Source organism: Zonotrichia leucophrys, chromosome 1, assembly GCF_028769735.1.
Source record: "Zonotrichia leucophrys gambelii isolate GWCS_2022_RI chromosome 1, RI_Zleu_2.0, whole genome shotgun sequence".
Taxonomy (NCBI): Eukaryota; Metazoa; Chordata; class Aves; order Passeriformes; family Passerellidae; genus Zonotrichia; species Zonotrichia leucophrys.
The window spans coordinates 108,425,390-108,448,301 of record NC_088169.1 but is presented as its reverse complement, the minus strand read 5'-3'; the positions used below and the strand labels follow the sequence as shown (position 1 = coordinate 108,448,301).

Genomic DNA, 22,912 nt, shown 5'->3' with positions numbered 1-22,912 from the left:
CCAAACCAATGTGGAGCGTGTGGTTTTGTCTGGGGTTAAACCACAAGCAGAAGGTGTGATGGCAAAGCCATTTATTTGGCACATCAAGGTTGCAGAAGTAGAAAACAGCTTAATTTGTCTCTTGGAATTGCTGTCTATACAACAAAGAGTGCCAGCTTGTTCTTTCCTTTTTTTTTTTTTTGGTAATTTGCATTTTCTCCAAAATCAAAGCAGCTTCTCCTTCTCATGTCACAATACAGAAAGGCTGATCATCTTGAGACAATATACATGTGAGACAGAATGTGTGGTTCACAAAGCGTTGTTTTAATAATTCATTCTTAGGTCGTCAAAGGGAAGACAGGCTTTAGAAATTCCTTTTGTTGTCACTACAAAACAGGGAACACTACACAGAAGAACAGCAACCACTGGGTGGCCTCTCCTGAGTACTGAGCCCAGGTCTTTTTCATTGTTTTCTTGTTTATACCTGGAAATTTTATATCAGGAATTTACCTGCAGTCCACCAAATCAAGAATTGTAATTTCTTCAATTGCTGCCCAGGGAGGTGGTGGAGTCATAATCCCTGCAAGTGTTGGAGAAATTTCTCAGTGCAGCTCTTGGTGCTGTGGTTTAGTTCATATGTTGGTGCTCAGCCAAAGGTTGGACTGGGTCATCTTGGAGGTTTTTTCCAACCATAATGATTCTTGGATTCTAACCAGAACCTGATGAACAGCAGCACCTCTACAAACAGACAGCAGTGGTTGGTGTCCTCTCAATGTTAAATCACAAGAAGGAGTGTGCAGCCACAGCCATTTTCTTATTTATATGAGAAATTTACCTGCAGTCCACCAAGTCGAGAATTGTAAGGGGCTGCCTAGGGAGGTGGTGGAATCATAATCCCTGCAAGTGTTGGAGAAATTTCTCAGTGCAGCACTTGGTGCTATGGTTTAGTTCATGTGTTGGTGTCCAGATAAAGGTTGGACTTGGTCATCTTGGAGGGTTTTTCCAACTGTAATGATTCTTGGATTCTAACCAGAACCTGATCAACAGCAGCACCTCTACAAACAGACAGCAGTGGCTGGGGTCCTCCCAGTGTCAAACCACAGCAAGGATTTGACATGAATTGACATGAATCACAGCCATGAACCTCTGGAAGGTTCTGTGCCACCAAATGCCCAGTGGGAGCCAACATCTCTCCCTCCTTCCAGTCAATGCATCAGGACAGCTTGGGACTCCTCAGGACCTCCTGGCCCAACAGCAGCTCCATAAAAGCAGTGGCAAAAGGGCAGACTCCCTCCCACAGGGATGCTGGGCCAGCTGGTGCTGCTGGCACCGGAGGCTGGAGCCACCCCAGAGAGCTTCTGGTCAGGAGAATTAATGAGAGATTATGGCCCACAGTCTTCCTCACAACTGCTGCTGGCGTGCCACAAATGCCATGAAAGCTGGGGCAGCAAAGGAGGAATGTGCTAAAACAAAAGAGACTTTTGATGTTGGTTCCCTGGGTGGACAGACCATTGTTGGCTGTGTTTGGGACATAGCTAGCAGAAGGCAAAAGGAGAAAGAAAAAAAAGCAGAAACAGCTGCAGCTTTTATTGTGGGAGCTCAGTCCTGCTGCATGTGGTAAATAAGGAATTTCTAAAGACTAATAAGGAGAAAGGCTGGTGGATAAAATAGAACAGTCAACTGGCGCAGCTTCCTCTTCTGATCCATGGCTCTAACTTGATAATAAAAAGAAACTGTAAAATAAAGTACGCATTTTAGTCTAGAACATGTGAAATCACATTCTAAAACATTTATAGAAAATGTTTAATTTTTAAACATATAGGTCCGAGGTTACTGAAAAAGGCAACATTCAAAATCAGCAGATAAAGTATAAAAACGGCTGTTTCAGTGAATAGCTCTCTAGAAAATACTGTACAGTGGTTACTAAGAAGGAGTTTTTCACACCAGTACTTTAACAGCTCATCAGAGACCTTTATTATCAGTTATAAAAAAAGAAAAATTTAATTTTTTTTATGTAATGATACATTCGCATAAACTTAATAGTCAAATTTTTATTCCCTATAAAAGTCATGCTTTTTCTTATGACTATCTTATATTGCTGGGACCACTTAAAAGCAACCAGAAATAAAAATGCTACAGACACAAGGAAATTAATCTAAGTGGCAATGTATGTGAGAAGGTAAAACAACTAAAAAACGAGTAAAAAACTCAACCTGAAACTGTGACATCAAGTTACGCTGGTGTATGCAAAAAAAAATAGGGAAGAACATCACACAAAAAATTAATTTAGATGTGGGCAGAAGCACACTGTGTTCTACAGAAAAAATTCCTTTGACTTAAGAGGCCATTTGTTCATGTCCCAGTAGTAAATCTAGAGGGGATCTTAACCTGCATGTTATTCATCCCAAACTCTTTCACTAAACTGAGACTGAGTAAAACCACAAGACATTATCAAAACGCAAACATTAATTTAGAATAGACAAAATGTTTTTGAAACTCAGTAACACTTTAGCCATTAAAAACATATATGCTGAAATGTATTTAATAGTAAAGAGACTAATTAAGCTGGATGACCTCTCATAGAAAACAGACTGTTTCCAACATCTGCAAGTTCAGTTTATTCCATGGGGGTTTTTTTTGCCAGTTGTGTGAGGAAAAAATCAAACTTGGACCAACTAAAGTAATTTAAGTAATTTACTTTTAATGTTCTACATATCTGTTCCTGATTTGCTAAGAAATCTATGCACACAGTTGGAAGGGATTTCCTGCCTGTTTAATGGACTGCAAGCTACCAAAACCACAACTTAAAGTTTTGCAGTGCACACACACCTGAAATTGTCTGTTACTTTAAAATTCCCAAATTTATTACTAAAAGCCATAGTGGAGAAAAAGCTGGCCATCTACATTTGACTTATTTTCAAGCCACTGAGACTTGATGAATTTTCATCCTGAGCAGAGGGAGCAAAAACAGGCATGAATATTTAGCAGGGAGCAAAATCACCAACCAAGACACACAATCCAAAATCTGTTGTTCCTCAAAGAACGCAGCCTTGTCCTGTCCAGATTCAGGAACTAAAATAGCAAAGTCCCATTGAGTTGTAACAAAATATTGAACTGAAAAGAAAGACGACTGTTATCAATTTTTATTGTTTGGAAATTTATGTTTTAGACACCTAAAAGACTCCCATTCTAATTTCACTGTTAAAATTCACATCTGAAGGCTTCTTTCTCATCAGTCACACCAAACATAAGCTCCTGAAGATCCTGCAGCTGGGAATAAGTGCTTTGAAAGTCAATGTGTTGCATTCAGGTTTCCAAGGATATTGTGATACAAGACTTCAGATCCAAGGTAGATATAAAACTTCAAAGAGTGAGATTAGATTTATATCCAGCACCTAGGGACTTCCTCTCTAGGTAAAAATCAATTGCTCTTAATCAAATATCCTTATGGTACTGCATAATTTAAATAAAGACATAAATAAGTAAATCTATTTTTTGGTAATGAAAAGCACTCTAAAATTAATGATTGTTTTTCCCATTGAAATACGGAAATGAACAGAGAAATTAACAATGTGCAGGATGAAATTGTGTCAGCTGTGTGGAAGTATCTTCCCCTACTAATACCAATTCACAAAACAACAATTTTCTTCTATAAATTCAACATCAACATCCACAGGGACTGCAGCAGGTACTGCAAGGCACGACTCAATTTTCTGTCTTTTGTAATGAGAATTGTGTTGACTGGAACCCTTAAATTCTATGTTGCAAAGCACGGCTCACTCATTATAAGCCCACATAACACCTGAGAAACTATAATTTTCCTGATCCAGAATACCTATTATGGCCTTAAAATTGTGGTAGGTTGCAATTTTTTTTAGTTTTAATAAGTAAATAATTTTAGTGCAAATTACTTCAACGCCTTTTTTATTATGCAAATGGATTTTGTAAAAATACATTGACGTCTATCTTCTATAGGTAGGTAAAACAAATTCATCATAGAAATTCTAAATTACCAATAACAAGATACATAAAAATTGGTATGGGATATTTCTTGGGCCTGTTGGGGTCTGCTGTCCCAACTCTGTCCCTCCAAACTCTTTGTGCACCCCCAGTCCATTCACTGGTGAGTGGCTTAAAAGGCAGAAAAGGCTTTGACTGTGCAAGCTGTGCTCCGCAAAAAGTAAAACATCCCTGTGTTATCAATGCTGTTTCCAGCACAAATTTAAAAACACAGCTACTATGAGGAAAAGTAACCCATTCCCAGTCAAAACCAGCATAACTTAAAGGGGAAAAAAAAGGATAATGATTCTGGTAAACAACATGTGCCTTCTTAATTGTAATGAAATTTATTTTCCCCTGTAACAAGAACAGCAACAATAAGTTGTTACAGGAAAACAGACAAGGAAATTAAATTGAAAAGTTATGTTAAACATAATTAACGTTGTGACATAAACTGACAAAAGCCAGGAAATTGAAACCTAAGGCTGACACTCTGTCTATAATGCTCTCTTTTTCCATTACGTGACTTAAAACCAGAGTTATAGCCTAACTTTGAATTTGCTGTCTGTTGTCAGTTTGTGTCACAACCTTCATGCTCCTTAAACATTGGGTGAGTTTAATTGTATATTACTCTTTAACTGAAATGAGAATCAAGAATAAAATCAGAACCTTTTGAAAATAGCTTTGGAAAAAGCCTTCATGAGTTTTAAGTTGTCCATGTCTTGCATTGTCTTTGCATGTTTTCTTCAAATGAAAGTTAACAGTAAATTTCAATTTCCTACTAAACTGTAGTTTAGTAAATAAACTGTGAAAATAAACATTTTCAGTTTTCAAACACAGGTATTTAATTTATAAACTACACTTGGTCAAAATAAATCTCAAGGAGAAAGCAGCAACATCTATTTTGTTGGAGAAATCATTTTTCTTTATCATAATTGTTACTTATTGTATCTGCATCATATTATAATTTTATTATAATACGATTATATTATATATAATATGACATTTTTATTATACACAAATAATATATTATTTATTTTATTATATACAATATTTTATTATAATATGATATAATTTTACTTTTTGATGCAGGACAAATAGGTGACAGTAAAAGTCTCTGTGGATGTGGAGTTTGACATACGACAGTAAATGCTCTGCTTGGGCCTCAGTTTCTTTGTATAAATAACTTTCAGGCATAAACTATTCCTGTTGCAACAATTCAAAGCTGCAGAGGCAGAAGAAATGTTTCTAAACAACATTAGCAGTTTCCAGCACTACAAAAATTGAAGAATGTGTTTATAATATATTCTATTTCCTTCCTTCAGAGAACTAAAAAAAGAAAAACCCAATTAATTCCTAACATATATCTTAACATCCTATTTTGTTCCAAAGGCTTGTGGTTTTCCAACCTCTTTGTAGATACTAGGTTAACACACAGTGATGATAATTTAAAAGATAAAGAACATAACTTTGTTGAGCTACACTACAGACTGCATTTACTACTCTTTGGTACAGGTATATATATTTCCTAATAAAATCTCGTAAAGATTTTAAGCATACGGAGGCAACCTAATCCTTATTTACTGTCAAAATATTTACTTTCCATTCTAAAAGTAGTATAAAGTAACAAATAATGATATTGTCTGTGTAAGAGAAGGAAATCAGCTGAAGGGATGTTATTAGATTTAATTCAGCCAGTGAATAGAAAGGAAATAGCATATTAGAAATCTCTTTTGCAAGCCAGTGACATCGCATGTGAGGAAGCAGGATTATTTCATATATGATTAAAGGGACACATTTATTCAGTGAATTCATTGGAATTACACCAAGAATCTTCCTTTGGGAATAATTTTACCTGGTGCTGCAGATCATTCTCTGGTATAAATCCCTCAGGCTACTTTGGCTTGATTTATGACTCCTAGGAATGAGGCTCATTGTTCCAAAAGAGCAAAAATTTCGTTCCTCGGGAAGAGCTGCCAAGAAAAGCAAAAGAACCTTAATTGTAGCATTTGATAAATTCATATTTTCCCTAAATTTATTTAGATAGTCAATCCTCTTTAAATAAACATTTTCTGAATGCCTAAAGAATGTTATACATATTTTAAACAGTGTCCTACTACATGAGATATTGTGCTATAAATTAATGTATTTCCTGGGGGAAAAGTATGAATTTGCCTTAAGGTCAAAGAGATTCATATCAAATCTCTGCACATGCAAAGGACTCCTCCACACAAGGTGTGCCTAACAAGCAGGGAAGTTTAACAGGATGGTCCAGGGCTCACCTACCCCGAGCACACCTAGAGCCAAAGATGCGTCTCTCCGTAAATCACCTCATTACACAAATGAACACACATGCCATTTGCCTGGCTCCTGGCTGCTGAATTCCAGCACAATTTACACTCTCAGAAGAGGATCAGGAGCAGAGTGAGTGCAGAAATAAATTAAAACAACGAGGTGCATTCTCTCTCCAGTGTAAACTCTGCACCATGACGTACACGTGGTCAAGGGGGATGGATGATACTGGGCAGTGCAAACTGAACCTGCATCTCGGGCTGCCTGGAGCATCAGTGGAAAAAACACAAACATTAGCAGCTCTCATGCACAGAAATCATCAAAACCACTCAGCTGGCTTACTAAAGGTGGCAGCTCATCTCTTCTGTCTTAAAGGCAGGTCAAGGTTCCAGGCTCCGATGCAGATGATACAAAATCCACCTTAGGTAACTGAAAATATACTTTTTTTTTTTCCCTCCAAATGTAAGTAATTTAAAACCAAACGTGCAGAATTTGTGACTGTTTATCTCTTCCTGGTTTTATCTTTCTAAGTCGTATTCTTTGATTCATATCATAGGAAGACTCCAACTCTTTATCTGTTTTAAGTACTGCCCTTGTGGAAACTGATATGGGCACAGATTAAGCAAATGGCTCATTTCAAATAGCAGCTGCAGAATATGAGTACAGGCTCTCTCCAGTCTGAAGCAGAGTTACCTTTGATTTTGCATTAAGGCCAAAACTGATTTATATGTAAAACCTATGCTTTTTCTCCCTACAGGCTGCTGCTTGGTTGGATAACCTGCTCTTTCACCATCTTTGCAAATCTTGCATGTGCAGTAAAGATTTTTGGCAATAGTTTAGAGACTTCCTCCCCCACAACTTCTTATGAACTCCATCTGGCCAGAAAGAAGGAATCTGAGTTGAACAGTACATCAAATCCCCAAGTGATATACTCCTAAATCCATTGTTTCTTGTGATGTTTCAAAGAATCATGTTTGAGCAAGGAAATTGAGGGCTTAGTAAAATATTGATAATTAACACAACAGATGTTGTATAAGGGTAGGTTGCAATAGCATTTCTCTCTGAAAAGAAATTAAGTATATTAAGCAAGAAAAAAAAACATTTTAGTGACATTATTTTAAGTATTTTTAAAATAGTTTAGTCTTATAAATAGCTGATTTCATGTCTGAAAGGAAAATATCCAACAATCTTCACAGTCTACTCTTTGGTTTTTTTGGTTTTTTTTTTCCTTGTCTTATTTAAGTTCAAAACAAATCCATATTTTCTGTGATTTATTGGGTAACATTGTAAGAAAGGCAAGACAGTAACCTCGGGCAAACCATATGCAGTGAGCAGGTTCCAGAGACATTTTATTGCTTTCTACCAGTGGTAGGTTAGCACTGGCAGGCTTCCTTCTGAATAGGTTACAACTGCTATCAGATACATCTGTTCAGCATTTTACTGCAAAGGGATGTAATGCCAAAACAATGCTGAACTTGGATTGCCCATTTCCTGAGATTACTGCTCTCAAAAAAGTTCACATAAAGTCTTGGTCTCTGTAATTTTAACATCTGACAAACAAAACCTGAAACAGTATTTCAATTTCATGCATTATTCGTAAACTTCTGCAGAAAATATAACTGTAATTAGTATAATCACTATCATCTGCCAGCAGAGAAAAGAGGTTCCAGAAATCATTTATGCTAGTTAATTTGCAGGAGTTTTGTGGTTGTAATTTTATTTTAATGAGGAAAGTCTACTTAGCTATGTTCTAACCTTGCCTGTTAGATCTGTCTTGTCCATTTTGTATCCTTTTCTAACGGAAAAATCACTTAGATTTTATATCATAAAGTTTCGTTATTTTCAATAATGTTTTTACAGGAATTTTATTTTGTAACTGGCAGTCTTAATAGAGACTTTCGACTTTGTTTCCAAAATGCAAGCCTGTTCAGGCATATCATATACACCCCAGACAGTTCACAGGTGATGAAACAACAACAAAAATTCACATTACATAAAATCATCACATGAAATAACAATCTCACTACATTCATTTTCCTGAATGTTAATGTTGTCCAATATCTATAGATGACCACAACAAGAAGAGCCTACTCTGGATGAGATGGAGGTGTAGCCTGTAGTTTATCAGCATGATAAATGTTGGCTCTGGAACACATTCTCCCACTGCCGTCTGCTTGTTTCCTTCCTGCAGATTCAGTGGTGCAACAGAAAACTGTTGAGTCCTGCATTCATGGCTCCAATAATTCATGTAATAATTTCTAGCTTCCATATTAATTTTTCCAAAGTTAGCTTTGCAAAGCACGGTAAATCTTTGGGTTTGGACTGTATTTTACTCACTGCGGTGGTACAAATTCTCCAATCCAGGTGATCAGGTAAACGTGTATTCAGTAATACATGCTCATTCTTGTCCCTGGCCATGGTTGGGGATGTGCAGCTGTGGAGCTTTCTATCTACCAGAGCTTTACTGCTGGTAATGCCCTATACTAATAATTTAATGGGAAACCATGAAATCTCTTCCTTCTCTGGTGCCAACTGCACTTTTCAGCTTGGAGTCACCTGCAAACCTGCTGGGCTTCACTGGGTATCACTGTGTCACTGATAAGGACATCAAGGAGTTCTGAGGGACACCACTCCTCACCACCCTCAGCCTGGACAGACACACTGACCACAGCCCCAGCTGCACCCATCCAGCCCATGTGCAAAATGCTCAGAAAATGAGGTGGACAACAGCTGAAGAGTCATCAGAGCAACAAACATACTTTCATATTTCTGCCTTAATCCTATGACCAAACAGAAGTGAACTGGTGACTGGAGTAGAGAAAAAATTACTTGTAGAAAAAGCTAAGTCATTTTTCAAAGCACAATACATTTACTTGTTTCAGCAGTGTTTTCAGTGTTAAATTTACCACTGGAGAACAAGCAGCTCCACTCACTTTTATAGAGATGAGAGAAGATTTTTATATTCCTGTCTCCAGCAGAGATTGAACATGGCATTTACACTTTTTATCTCTTGTTATTCCTCTAAACCAGGTTTTCCTGGAAGGGTGGGAAATATAAGACATGGTCAGAAATATCAAATTTAGATATTATTAGGTATGTTTCTTATAAACATCACTTTTAATAGTTAGGACTATGAGGTTTGATGAAGACAGTTCTTATTGGAATTTCAGAGATACAAGAAGGACTATAATTATTGTTCTTTTAAGCACAATATCTTTTAGTCCAATGAAAATTTCTAGCTCACTCTGCTTTTAAGAAAATTTTTGTGATTCAAAGATTGAACAATTCCATAATAACTCCAATTAAGCATCAAGTTTTCAAAAATGTTCTGCTAGCCCAGTTGTGTGTGATGATGTCTATCTCCTGGAACAGCTGACAGAGTTTCCATCATGCTTGGAAATGAAGCCTGAGGTTTACAACCCCTCAAACTCTCAAAAGCCAGGGACAAGCTATTTTAATTATATCCTGAAAGAGCAAAAGGAACTGAACAATCTTCTTTTCCAATTTCACCTATATAATGTAAACAGGAAGCCAAGCCAGTTTGATCTGAAATCTACACTGAGTGTATAACTTGCCACTTTCCTCTTCTTACTATATAAAATTTCTCAAGATTATACCCAGAACTAAGGCATAGAGAAGATCCACTTTTCAATACATCTTTCTTTGTTCTTTTCAGAGATAACAGCATTTTTGTGCTAAATAATTTTTAATTTCCATAGGTCTCTAGAGAAGCAAAACAGAAAAATGCTGCATGAGGTACTTATGGTGCTGTTCCAATAATAACAATGAGATTAAGCAAAGGACAGGATCCAGAAAGTTATTAAGATTGTAGTGAAAGAAGCATCCAATTGTTTTTCTTTGTGGAAATAAATATGCCTGAAACCATATTAATATAGTCACAAGACTACATCCTAGTCTTATGAAGTAGCTGAGATGATAATTGAATTTATGTCCATCTCTGTTATATGTTTTCAAGCTGTTTTGCTTAACAAAGAAATTCTCAAAACTGATCTAGTTGTCGCAGCATTCTGCAGAACCATTGCAGCTGATCCATGTGAAATAAAGGGTTAGAACACATTTCTTAGAGCAGATTTCCAATCAATTACCATGTGTTGACTAATGTCTGAGGAAACTCAGAACTACTTGAATTTCTTTACCACTGTGACTATATTTACCTCTGATTCCACTATCCAATGGAGTCAAAGCTGGAACTATACTTTTCTACCAGGTTTACAAATATCACACTCTGAATCAGAGAAGTCTGTACCTGTTTAATAATAGCCTCTGAAAAGCTCAAGTTCAGTCTGCTTCTACTGCAGCTGAAGAAAGATCCAGGAAGGAGACTGTTTTTGACTGTTTTTTGCTTTCCTTTCTCCAACACTATAATTACTGGTAAAATCACACAAAACAACTAACACCTTCAGCTTTTTCTTAAATCAGTGAAACTCAAAGCTGATATTGAGGGAAGCACATTAAGCAGGCATTAAACCACACAGAAATCACTTGTGTTTGAGCATATACTTCCAATGCTTTCTCTGAATGAATTTCTGCATGAATTTCTGCCTGTCTTGGCCTTAGATTTTCATTCAGTCAGGACCTGCAAATATTTCAGTCAATTTTGCGCTGCTCAACACAGCCCCTAATTGGTGGCACTCACTTGTATTCTAGTCCAGAGCAACTCTCACTCATAAAGCTGGGATGAAAACCAGACCATGCTCCACTCTGGGCTACACAATTGTCCATTAGTGAAGGGACAGTGACACAGTCCTGCAGCCTCCAGATGGGAGCAGCAAAACAGACAGGGTACCCTGGACCACTTAATACTGCAAGTAGTGACCAAAGCCTAAAAGAAACTTACTCCATAAGCCTCAAAATGCAACAAAAATTGCATTAGAATGGCTAATTTTACATTTGTAACTCGTGTTACTGTACGTTGATTCATACTGAAAAATACATAGGTGTTCTACCCTGGCTGCAAATTCTGGGAAATGTACCTTTTTGTTGGTTTATTTTGTGGGAAATTTAGAAGAGGTTTTACCCTTACAAGCTGAAATGCTTTCCACAGCAGCAAAAGACTATTTGGCAACATACACTCTAAATTTTAAGCTTAAATGCCGGATCTGTTGAAAGTTCAATCTCGTGTGCTGAGGAAGGAAGTAATAAATTCTATATATGACCAGGCATGGACCTAGTACCCTATAAGGCAGTCTGATTTATTGTATATATTTTTGATTTTTGTCTTCTCATAAACAGTGATTATCTTAATGTTAAGCAGAACACTTTGCGAGTGAAACATACCGACTGACAGGAGACTGCTCTAATCTCAGCCACTGGACAAGCTGTGAATAGATGCTCAAATCTCAGTGCAGCCACATGTACTTTCCCCTGCTAAGTATAAACCTCTTTGGTATTCACTGCAGCTCGTGTTGCTGGAATGATGCTAATGATAGTTTATCTGCTTCCCACTCTTGCATAGCTCAATTCGTATATTTAAATCAACGATGCCAAAAAGAAAATTGTACAATATATCCCTGGTCAAAAGTTAACCTTCAGTTCTGGCATCACCCACCTGAACACAGAAAAATATTCCACCCTCTGGCAGTTGAAACTGCTGTCATAAACTCTCATATACATGCCTTCATTATTTTCTCAGTCATTGACTTTTATTCCACAACAAAAATGTTTTCTGTTTGTCCAAATAAGAGGTTGGGGTTTGTTGCTTTTCTTTCCCCTCCTCTTTAATAGCAAACCTGGCTTGTTGCCTTATACAGTATATTACTTAGAGTGATTCAATTTTCATAAATAATTTCAACAGCTCTGAAAATTCTCATGAAATCCAGGACCACTAAGTATTTGTTGTAAATTGCCCTCTGTTTCCTCCAGCTCACTTTTCCTACTTTCAGTCTTCTCTCTCTTATGAAACCAGAAGTTTCTCACCCACCTCAACACCCTGTCACTGACAGGGATCTTCCCATAACAAAATCCCTCTCCAGCATCTCAACCAGCTCTACACCATCAAATGGCAAATTAATTTTAAAAAATTTTGTATTAAACTGGATTATAATGTTAATTTTGGTGAGATACAGACTTCTTCCGATAATGTAGCAATGTCACTATTACTGGATAAAGACACAGAAGGAATGAATAGTGAGCTAATTTTCTAGGTTTCTGATTTTTTACAGTGCCACTCCAGGTCCAGGACACCACAGAGCTGAACTATTCAAGTGCACAGAAGTGCTTGGTGAGGGCTGGGCTTCATAACCAGAAACTTCATCCATTTCAAACTGTGCTGTACTCAGCACAGAACCCAAAATCCTGCACAAAACTCCACTGCTTTGTCGCCCAGCTTGAATCATGAGGCCAATATCCAAACAAATAAAACCATGGGGAAAGAGATAGGATAATGTTGTCAATCCAAATTATTAGACCAGTGAAATCATTGTCAGTCCTTGTCTCAATGAAATCCAGACCCACCTGTTAGTCTCACCCCTCCTGTGCAAGCATCCATAGAGAGAGATGAGTGAAACATTAGCACTGCACCACTGATAGGACCTGGAATTTAAATATCATCATATAATTCTTGAGAAAAATGCTATAAATCTGTTTTAAAGTGTACAAGATCTTTATCTATAAATATTTATACAATATATAAAACATCTATAAACTTCATAAATATCTATAAACTATATATCTATAAAAACTATAAACCCAGCAAGTATTACATGCTCTGTCATGTAGTTAATATTGATCTTACGTCTGAAAGTTTCCTAAAGTTAAAATAAGCAAACAAAAAGAATTTGTGCCATTTACAATTGTTATTTTGTGCAACCCTCCTGCATTCTATTTCAATTTCAATGTTGATTACACTCCCAACACAAAGCTACAGAGTTACAACACACAATTTATTTACAAAAGACAAGTTTATGGAAATATGTATTTATAGTCTAGCAGTTTAGCAAATTTCTGCTCATTCAACTTGCTGAAATGAATAACATTATGCAAGACAGTGAAAAAAATTATTAATTCACCACCATGATTGATTACTGAGAAAAAGAAGGCAAAGAAATAAATAATTACATCCACACCGGTAAATTTTCATGAAAATTTTGCAAGGCTGTATTATGCAGTAATATTAAAACAATTTGTAGTAAATGAATTTCGTACTCTTCTCATTAAATTAAAGTTACTGAAGTCAAATATTTTCTTGACTTACATGTAATGACATACTGGATGACAAGGATTTAATAACTTTTTATACATGTACACCACCATGTATCTTCACTATTTATCCACAGTATATGTTCCACTATTGTGAAATAAGTTTGATATTTCTCCAACTGTAAAATTTGTGTTTAAAAAAACAATTAGATGTGGATAATAATCCATAAAGAGAAAAGGAAATGAAAATCTCTTTTTCAGTTATGTATCTCTACTCAAGTAATCTTGAGCAACACTATTTTTTCTAATAGTAATTCCTGTTTCTCCCTTCTCTCAAATATCCATCTCTCTTCTCAAATATAGTATAGTGGCACATGTTTAATTTCAAATTATTTTGTTTCATCCAGCAATTGAGAAAGATTGATTTCCACTTTAAATTTCATCTTCTCGAAGTTCTGATATTTGTTTTTGGAAAAAATCTTTTCTTGAAAATACCTAATCTTATATAACTCTAATTAAATACCTGAAGTTGAATATGAGAAAGCTCATGGTAAGCATCAACATAAAAAACAAAACACAAAAAAATACAAATTTATACAAGGATGTAGAGTATCAAATAGTTTTTCATGAAAATGTATCCTTTGAATGACATTTGGAGTCTGGGATTCCAGTCAAAAGGAAAAGGCTTTTAGGTTATGTTGTTTCAAGATCAAAAGATCAAAAGTTTTTTATAACTTATCAAGTAAGAGCCAACAGATTTACAGTATAGCTTTTCTTGTCCTTTCAACCTTCAAGAAAATACTAAGCCAAAAGACAACAAGAACAGTCTGGAAAAAAGTATAATGTAATAAATATATTAGAGATATCAAACTACTTCATAATATTTATTTTACTGAATTATTTCGTAGATTATTAGAAAATAGGTAGCTCAAGCACAGAGTGGTGCCTTGATAATTTATTATATTTCTATTCAGAGAGGCACCTTTAGGAGTGCTAATGCAACTAAGTATATGGGGATAATTAATTGTACATTGTACAACCTTTTTCATCTTGAAAATGGCAACATGAAAAGTAAAATTAAAAGTGCAGATGCATAAAACTTTGGTCTACTTTTGTGGCTTGATTGGGCTGGACTTATGTATCCTTTTAATTTTCATACATTAGTTCACGTGGTTATGCTCAATGAAAATAAAGGCAAGTGGAATTTAAGACCCCTTATTCTTTCATATTCTTCCAAGATACAGAAACCCATGCTAGCATAGGTGAATGAGGATTTCATTATTTTTTGGAGGTCTGTTTTCACATATTTGTCTCCTAGTAGACTGAGGAATGCTCTGATAGAGGTTTATATTCCTCCTCCCAAAATTTATATATGTGCACCTGTGCTAAGTTTAACCTTCTCTCTTGAAGGTTAGACTTGACAGTGAAGAAATCATCAGCCAGCAATATCTTTTTAGTAAGAAATAAGAACTTCTTTTTAGATAGAAGTAAGAACTTCTTTTTAGACATAATAGCAAAGCCAAGAGAAGTACTTTCTCTCTTTCTTGCCCAAACTCCTTTTGGATCTCAGGAGCAGGATGATGGCAACTTCTGTATTTAGAATGAACATCAAGCACTAATGAGCCATATTAATACATATTTTGCATATTTTGCTTGGATTTATTTTTTGTGCATGCCTGTATTTTTTAAAATAAGATGCTGATCTGAAAAACAAGTTCATAGTAAAGATAATTATGATAGGTTTTTGAACATTAATCCTATGCAGGTAGGTTAGAAAAAGATTTCTCCCTGCAGTACTGTCTTTACCTTGACAGCAGGCTCTAATTCTTCATGTACCATTGTCATTTATGTTAATGAAATCCCTACTAGTACTTTTCTGCATTAAATATATGTGAGCAGAGGAAAACACCAGCATACCTGGAATGTTAATTAAGAGATACAAATTAGCCCATTTATGCCAGATGATGCCATCAAACCAGCCTACTAAAAACACAGAATTTACTTACCCTAATTCCAGGAAGTCAAAATGCATATCTCAGGTATTAAGCTACACTCATTTAAGTCCTAGTTCAGTAATTTTAAAATGGCATGGCTATTTAATTGTACCTTAGGCTGGAAAAACCAAGGTTTGCAAAATTCAACTCTGTGTTGAAAGAGCTATCAGAACTTTGGCCACTGTTCTTACAAACCTGTTGGAGCAAGAGCAGACTTTGCACAAAAAAAAAACCTAAACAATAAGGTTTTGGCTGTACATTTATGGAATGGGCATCTGAGAGTGAAAGGAAATGAGCTGCAGTGCTGGAGAGCAGCTGAGGAGCACTAAAATGCTTGGATTTTGCTCAAAACCTCTCTGCGTTCTTTTATATGTGCATGGGAGACCCCATGTCATGCTGGAATATAGAGAATAAATACCTGGTCTTGAAACATACCCTGCTACAAAATAGGAAAAAATATATCTATAAATATCTATATTTATAGATGTATTTATGTACCATTTATGTATGTTTATGATACATTTATGTACCAGTCAATCTGTTTAGCAAGGAGGAGAATCTTGAAGGGAAAAAAGTTCACTAAAAAGAATCACATCCTGCCTTCTCATGTTTCACTTAAACTTTGTTATCTGACACTACTATGCTTTACTAAAAGAAAAAAAAACAAAACTGATTTACTGAAGCCTTTTTAGACCTTGTTAGGACTTTTTAAATGTCATTCTAAAGGGTAAAAGGCAACAGGGCTATTGACTGGTGAAGGAAGCGCTCTGTGTCTTTGTTGCATCATTTTCAGTCTTTTAGCTACATTTCCTCTGGTATCTGTATTTGGTATAAACTCCGAATGAGTGATAGATACACTCACCAGAGGCTGAATGAGAGAATCATTCTGTGCTCGTTCTTTTCATGTACAAACCTAGTAGTAAAAGAGACATCAAAGGATCTATTCTACCTGTAAAAGTAGAAAAGACCTACTCATCCCAAAATGAAATAAAAAACAATTGCCATTTTAAAGAATTGTTAAGCTACATAATGCTAAAAATAAAACACTCTTCTTCCACAGGTTATTCTTTGTTCTTTTTTACACTTATTTTCAAGTATTGGAAAGTATATTTTGAGAATGCAAAAGAATAAAAAAAAATAGGACCAGTAAGAATTGTTTGGAATTTCCTTTTCATCTAAAAGACATTAACAAACATACAAACAAACACACAGATAAAAGACCTACCACTTGATGTTTGATATGAGAAGTCTATGAAAACAGTGAGAAACCTAGTAGGTCTACTAACTTTCTCTTTTATTAAGATAATGTTTTACTTCTTACTCCTATGTTTTGTTCCTTTTTTTTCCCTCCAAGGTTCAATTAATCCAAAATACTAACCGTGTCTTTGTGTGTCCGAACTCTTGAAAAGGGACCACAGATGGATGATGCCTTCTCTGCCATATCTGTGATATATTTATGTCTAGATCTAAAATCCCATCAGATAGGTTTTAATAGTCAGGTATTGAAAATTCTGACAGAAATATATAGATATAGATGATATAGAACAATAGATAGATATAGATAAATATAGCTATAGATGATCTAGATATAAATAATAAGCACCTGTGTAGTGTTGGAGGTTAGCTGGAGTCCTAATTTAATTAGAAATTAAATATTAGAGCAAATTTTATAGAGAATAAGCAACAAGAAAGGATCTTTGACCAGGTTAGAACCTGACTCCATTTGCCAGGTACTTACCTTTGTGAACAAAGTGATCCATGAAGGGACTCTGAAACGTCTGATCCAGCCAAAGAATACTGGCTGGAGAGCAGGGAAACACGTGCCATGGATTATAGAGGAAGCTCTCATAGACTTCAGGTCTGGAAATATAAGTCTAACTTGGGAAAGTGAAGATCTGTACAAAAAATACATGAAAGCTGCTTTACTTGTACAGATTCTGGACTTAACCCTGCTGAGCTTACAGTTTAAGTTATGACATCCTCCCTACCAAAACAGCAGCTAATTTTCTTCACTTCTCCCCTTCCTGCTGAACAGGGTAGATTTCTTTGCCAAAAGAAGCCCCAGCATTGTGGAGGATGGTATGGATTGACTCTGACCATTCAGCTAGGCTTTGCTCAATTAGGTAAATCGAGGTAAGTCCTTAACATCCCACCCTAATTTTTGAATCTATTGGATGACCTGTGACTTCTTGTGCCAGTCAGTATTACACTTCAATGGCTTCAACACCTAGGCAACAATTTTCCTGTTTTTTTATTTGGTTGATTTTGTTTTGTACAGCTGCTAAAGCCTTACCTAAAATCTATCTAAGATGATAAAGAGTGAAAGGACAAGTTTTAAAATGTACTTAAATAAGATCAGAGGAGATACTTACTTTGAAACATGAATATATCGACTCATAACCATTTACTGAGATTCTTATGGTATTTTTAATCTCTACAGTCTAATAAAATCAAACCTCACATTTCTGTTGGCACAAGATCCAGCAGTAAAAATAACACTGTACATTGAAGTGTCCTTCCTTCTTTTTACAGATTATAAAGGGGGAAGGGAGGGAGCCCAGGTTCTTTAAAGGGAATTACAGAGTTTAAAAACCTAACTCAAACAAACCAGATCTCCAGAGCAGCAACTTCCTCTAGCTGTTTGTCAAAAGCCTGAACAGCTACACAAGGTCAAAACAATGTGGTAGGAAGGGATGTACTTTTTTGTGTATATAGGATTGAATGTTTAAGTTCAAGGTCGGGACTTGTTCATTACATCTGCAGTACCTCTGGCAAAGAAAGCAACGTGGTCTTTTTCACAGTTTATATGACCATGTAGATACACCTCAATAAAGCAGTGTTTACAAGCAAGCAGTAAAATACTAGGAAAACAATGTTAATAACTGTCCAGATACCAGATTCTGTATTAAACCCTCAGTTATTACAGCTTGCTGTGGAAATACAGCAGTTTAACTGTTGAGTATTAAACAGTTCGTGGCGTGCTATAAATTTCAGATGCATTTATGTTATATAGTGCTGTGCAAATCATTATCTGAAAGTCAGCTTCATTTGTGCAATGTGTGCTTTAGTAGAAGAAAAACAGTTCAAGCAAGTGCGTCTTCTGCTTTTATAAGGATTTTAAGGGATTATTTAACTTGAATGAAAAGCAGCTTCTAATGAAATTTGAGCTATAGCATGAAGCAAATATCACAAGCAACAGTTGAGCTGGCTAAGCACTTAGTAAAACCCTTTCTCAGGTTTATGATCAATTTAAATATTTTTTTTAACATTCCATTTGGGAGGGCACAATGCTAAATTGCCTTATGAAATACATGGATAAATACTATTGCATAAATCAGTTAACCTGGTTCTGTGCTAAGGGATTTGAATTCACTCAGTTCTCAACTACTGAAGATTTCAATTCACAAATTTGCCAGCCAGGCATGTGACCCTGTTGCCTTTGGGAAGGAGCACCTTCCTTCAAGACAAATTTAAACATCCATAAAAATCTACTTTCCATAGGAAGCACAGGGAGGACTAAGCACTGTGCTGATATGGCTGGATGTTACCTTTAACAAAAAAAAAGGCAATTCAGGAATTGCTCTGCCTGTTGCAGGGATGGACAGTCTAAAAGGGTACTTTTCTCTGGCAAGTACAGAGCATTTCTTCTTTTCCTCTGACAAAATCTGACATCCTTTAAGTTCTGGAGCAGAAAAAAAGAAAAATAATATCAACAACAGAAAAAAGAAAATTAGAAGAATCAAGAAAGGGAAAAAAAGAAAAAACAGGGAGGAAAAAATAAGAAAGCCCCAAAATAACATGGGAAAATAGGAAAAACACAAAACAAAATCCACCAGATTTTTTTTCTCCTTGAGATATCAAAAGATCATGAACCACAGATAGGGGGAATTAAAATGCTGCACCAAGATAGGTCAGAAATAAATTGCCAGCTCCACACAAATATATTTAAGATTTTCTGCATCAAGACAGCAACTAAACAAACTGCTAACTCAAGTAATCAGAAAATAACTAATTTATTCACTTAATTTAAACAGATTTAGCAAAACAATGATTTAACATTTGCCAAGTTATAAAGGAAATAGACTAACAAGGCTGGAATTTCAGCAGCCATAGAGATCTGAGGGGACAAAACGACATTTCTACAACTAATGTGGCAACAACAGGACATAAGCTCTTTTTGCGGACTCCAACAATTGAAAAGTGATTTCTGGAAGGATTTTCTCCCTTCTCCTCCAGTCCATGCCCCCAGCCCAGCCGGGGCAGTTGTACCTTGCAAGGTTACACCATTGATGGAGCACTGACAAAGAATGTGCTTGCTGATGGACAAAAATCCTGAATATTGCCTCAGGTACCAGATATGGCCAAAAGCTCATCCTACATAAAGTATCGGTTGGCACAGTTTAGAATTAGGCTGGTTTATTCATTTTGAAATAGTATGCAGGGGTCTTTACAAGAAAAAACAGTGCAGCACTTAGTATAGAATTCAGCCTGACTGTTGTATCCGAAGACGACCACAGAAATTTTTATTTTTTTTATCCTATACAAATCTTCTGACATTTTGGGATTAAGAGATAATTCTAGCAAATGGCGCTGTAGAAATTAGCATCCTCCTACTCTGCCACAGATTACCAGAATTACAAGAGAGTTAGGGGAAGCTCTAAATCACAGAGTATTTGAGATAAAATGTTGTTTTCTCCTGCTAACATTGCTGGGAGGCAGAAAGCTCTTGGGACAGAAGGCAAACCTGGAGTTAAAAACCTAAATTGCAAGAGCAAGGTTTGACAGTGCTTGTGAGAAGCAGTAGATAAACACATAGGTTCAAGAGGCATTTCTCAATAAGGCAGAAGTGTTATAAGTGCTGAATGTCAGTGAATATAAAGCATTAATTTAACAAAGGGCTGGTTCCTGTGAGTGGAGAGGAATGCAGCACCTTCCCATCCAGCAGCACTTGAGAGGCAGCACAAGGGCTGACCCCTGCTTGAACTCACCCCACCAGGTTGTCAAAGAGGAAAGGCACTGAGAAAATGAAGGCAAAGGATTTTAAACCTGTTTGGAAAGCAAATCCTGCTCTGGACAACAGTAACTGCTAAGAAATTCCTTGAGAAATCGAGCTCAGCTAAAGCTCACTGATCACTCCCACCGTTTATAAAAAACCCAACAAATTCCTGAATTCCACAGCAGGGTGTGGACAGATCCAAGTTAAATCGCAAATGTAGATATTTTTGTTGTTCAAATGACCCATAGAGTGTATTGTATTCCCAACATTAAACAATAGTTTGAGACACCTGCCTGGTCACCGTTTTCTCCACCAGCCATGAACTCCAGAAGCAGCAGGAGGATTTTAAACTGATCCAGGAATCTGACGTGGCAAATACAAGTGGAATTGCACTGTCTGTCAGCATCAGTGACAACCCCATTGAGGTATGATCAAAATAGAAACAAAGATAAGAGTAGCCCCACAGTCAGAAATGCAATGCAATAAATACTGTTTGGATAGGACTTCTGTCTATGAAGGACAACATTTAATAATATTACAGGTCCTATTAATACATTAGCCCAGCCTACTTGAAGCTTGCTTATTTATTTTATTCAATTTCATAAAAAAAAATTACTGTCAGAACAGCCCACAATACTCAGCAAAATTCTTCAGCACTCTTTAACTTCTTTTGTCATCTTAGTAAGACATTTTCTCAAACACACCTGCTTTAGCCTGAAAATTAGAGATGGTGATGTTCCTCATGCTGAAATTATCATAAATTTTTGTTCTTTGGGCAATACGCAAAGCATCACATATTTCTGTTGTGCACTTGGCACATAAGTCTGTGAAAAGCATCTAAAAAGTGTAAAATGATTCCTGTGTTGTCAAGCAGGTATATCGCTCCAGCAGTGGTAGACAACACAAAAAGTGGTTAAGAAGTTTAGTTTTATTAAGATTCAGCATTCTACTCTGACTTATTTCATGTTCTGTCAGACAACCTAAACCACAAAAGCTTTGCCATAAATGCCTTGGTTGCACACCTTCCATGGTGGTTTTCTGGGATTCTTCGGGAAGAAAAACCCCACAAAACAAAAAAAAAGAACTCCTAACATTTGAACTAAGATTTTGGATTCAGCAATAAATTTTACCAAATCCCAAGCAGTATTGTCCCTGTAGACCAATAAGAGATCTCCCTTAGAGTGTCTATTTAGCAGCCCTTTATTTTAGATTGGTGTTATATAGGTAAAAGAGATTTGAAAGCAGTCACTCCCTTGCAACATATTTTATTTCTAACTAAATCATGCTTTCACTTGCCTGTTATAGTAGGTCACACATTTATGACACCAAGGAAGCTGTGTCTCAACTGAATATTAAATACAACAAATTCTCATGTCATATAATTAAAATATAGCTCCATTCACAGAACAATTCCTCTACAGGGCAGAGGAATATCTCCAAGAGAGATCTTTTACCTTTGTTTCAGAGTATTTCTGATAGCAGCATGCTGAAGCAGGTCAGGGAAATGAGGACAATGAGGTTAAAAGTTAAACACCTCCCAAAGGCTTGGTGTTTCAAATGGTGAGGGCAGACATCCTCACCAGATGACAGAAAAACAAGAACAGACTGTTGGAAACACTTGTCTCTGCTCCTGTCCGAGGTCAATCTGATTCCCAGAATTATCTGTACCCAAGAGAGAACCTCAAAACTTTTTTTGGGAAGTGCCTGGTTGAATGCCTGTGAATTTGAGTGAAGATTTTGCCACTGACACTTTTAGGCATGGTTTCTGCATTCATTTAACATCATTTACAGTGGGGTTTTTATACCTATGTTGTTAGAGCCATAAAATTTGCATACCTAAACACATTTGGAAACACACAGATATTAATAAGGAGTATGTAGACATACCTTATTAAGAGGCAGCTCTGTGATACAGTTTATCCTTTGCAGGAATTCCTGGTTGCTACTTTGGGCATTTGGTGGGGAAGGATCTCTGGAAATTGCATCTCCGTTCTGCAGGAGGCAAGGCAGCACCAGACAGAGTGACCTGCTGGCTAATTCTCCTGGATCTACAAAAGCCATTTCACAGGAGAAAAAGACAGCTTTAAAAGAAGAAAAAGCTTTAAATGAGGAAAAAAACTCTTTTAGCTCTTTTTCAGTGACAGTATGCCTTGTTAGAAAATGATGCAGCATCCATATTAAAGCTATAAAAATCTCAATAGTTAACACATAGAGGGTAGGTTGCAGTCATTTCTCAGTCCCATCATTTTTTCCCATAGTCAGAGTTTCATGTGAAACACAGCAGCAATTAAAAGACAAGGACACGGATATCTTCCTTTTCTGTTTGAATTTACCTCTTCCTGGGACAGGATACCAAGTCCTGCACTTGACCTGGAGTCATCTCATGGAAAGTAAGCAAAAGGAAATTAATCCTTTGAGAGTGAAGAGAGCACTGAACCTGTCTTCTCCTATGTAAAAGACAGATCACCGTAAGGCAATTTTTCATTGTTTTGTG

The 22,912-nt window shown here is 36.4% G+C and overlaps 1 long non-coding RNA gene across 2 annotated transcripts in view; it reads right to left on the bottom strand.

Annotated features, from left to right (window-relative positions):
* Nucleotides 1–285: 285 nt before the first annotated feature.
* Nucleotides 286–22,912, bottom strand: part of LOC135443220 (uncharacterized) — an 80,029-nt gene continuing 57,402 nt past the window's right edge. Inside the window, exons 3-6 of one of the 2 annotated variants that reach the window (XR_010438897.1) lie at nucleotides 22,306–22,466; nucleotides 12,745–12,822; nucleotides 5,834–5,951; nucleotides 286–1,712 (exon numbers count right to left, since the gene is read on the bottom strand). This is a non-coding gene — a long non-coding RNA (uncharacterized LOC135443220). Of the gene's footprint in view, nucleotides 1,713–5,069; nucleotides 5,204–5,833; nucleotides 5,952–12,744; nucleotides 12,823–22,305; nucleotides 22,467–22,912 lie in introns of those variants that run through there. The other variant, XR_010438895.1, reaches the window with a different exon arrangement.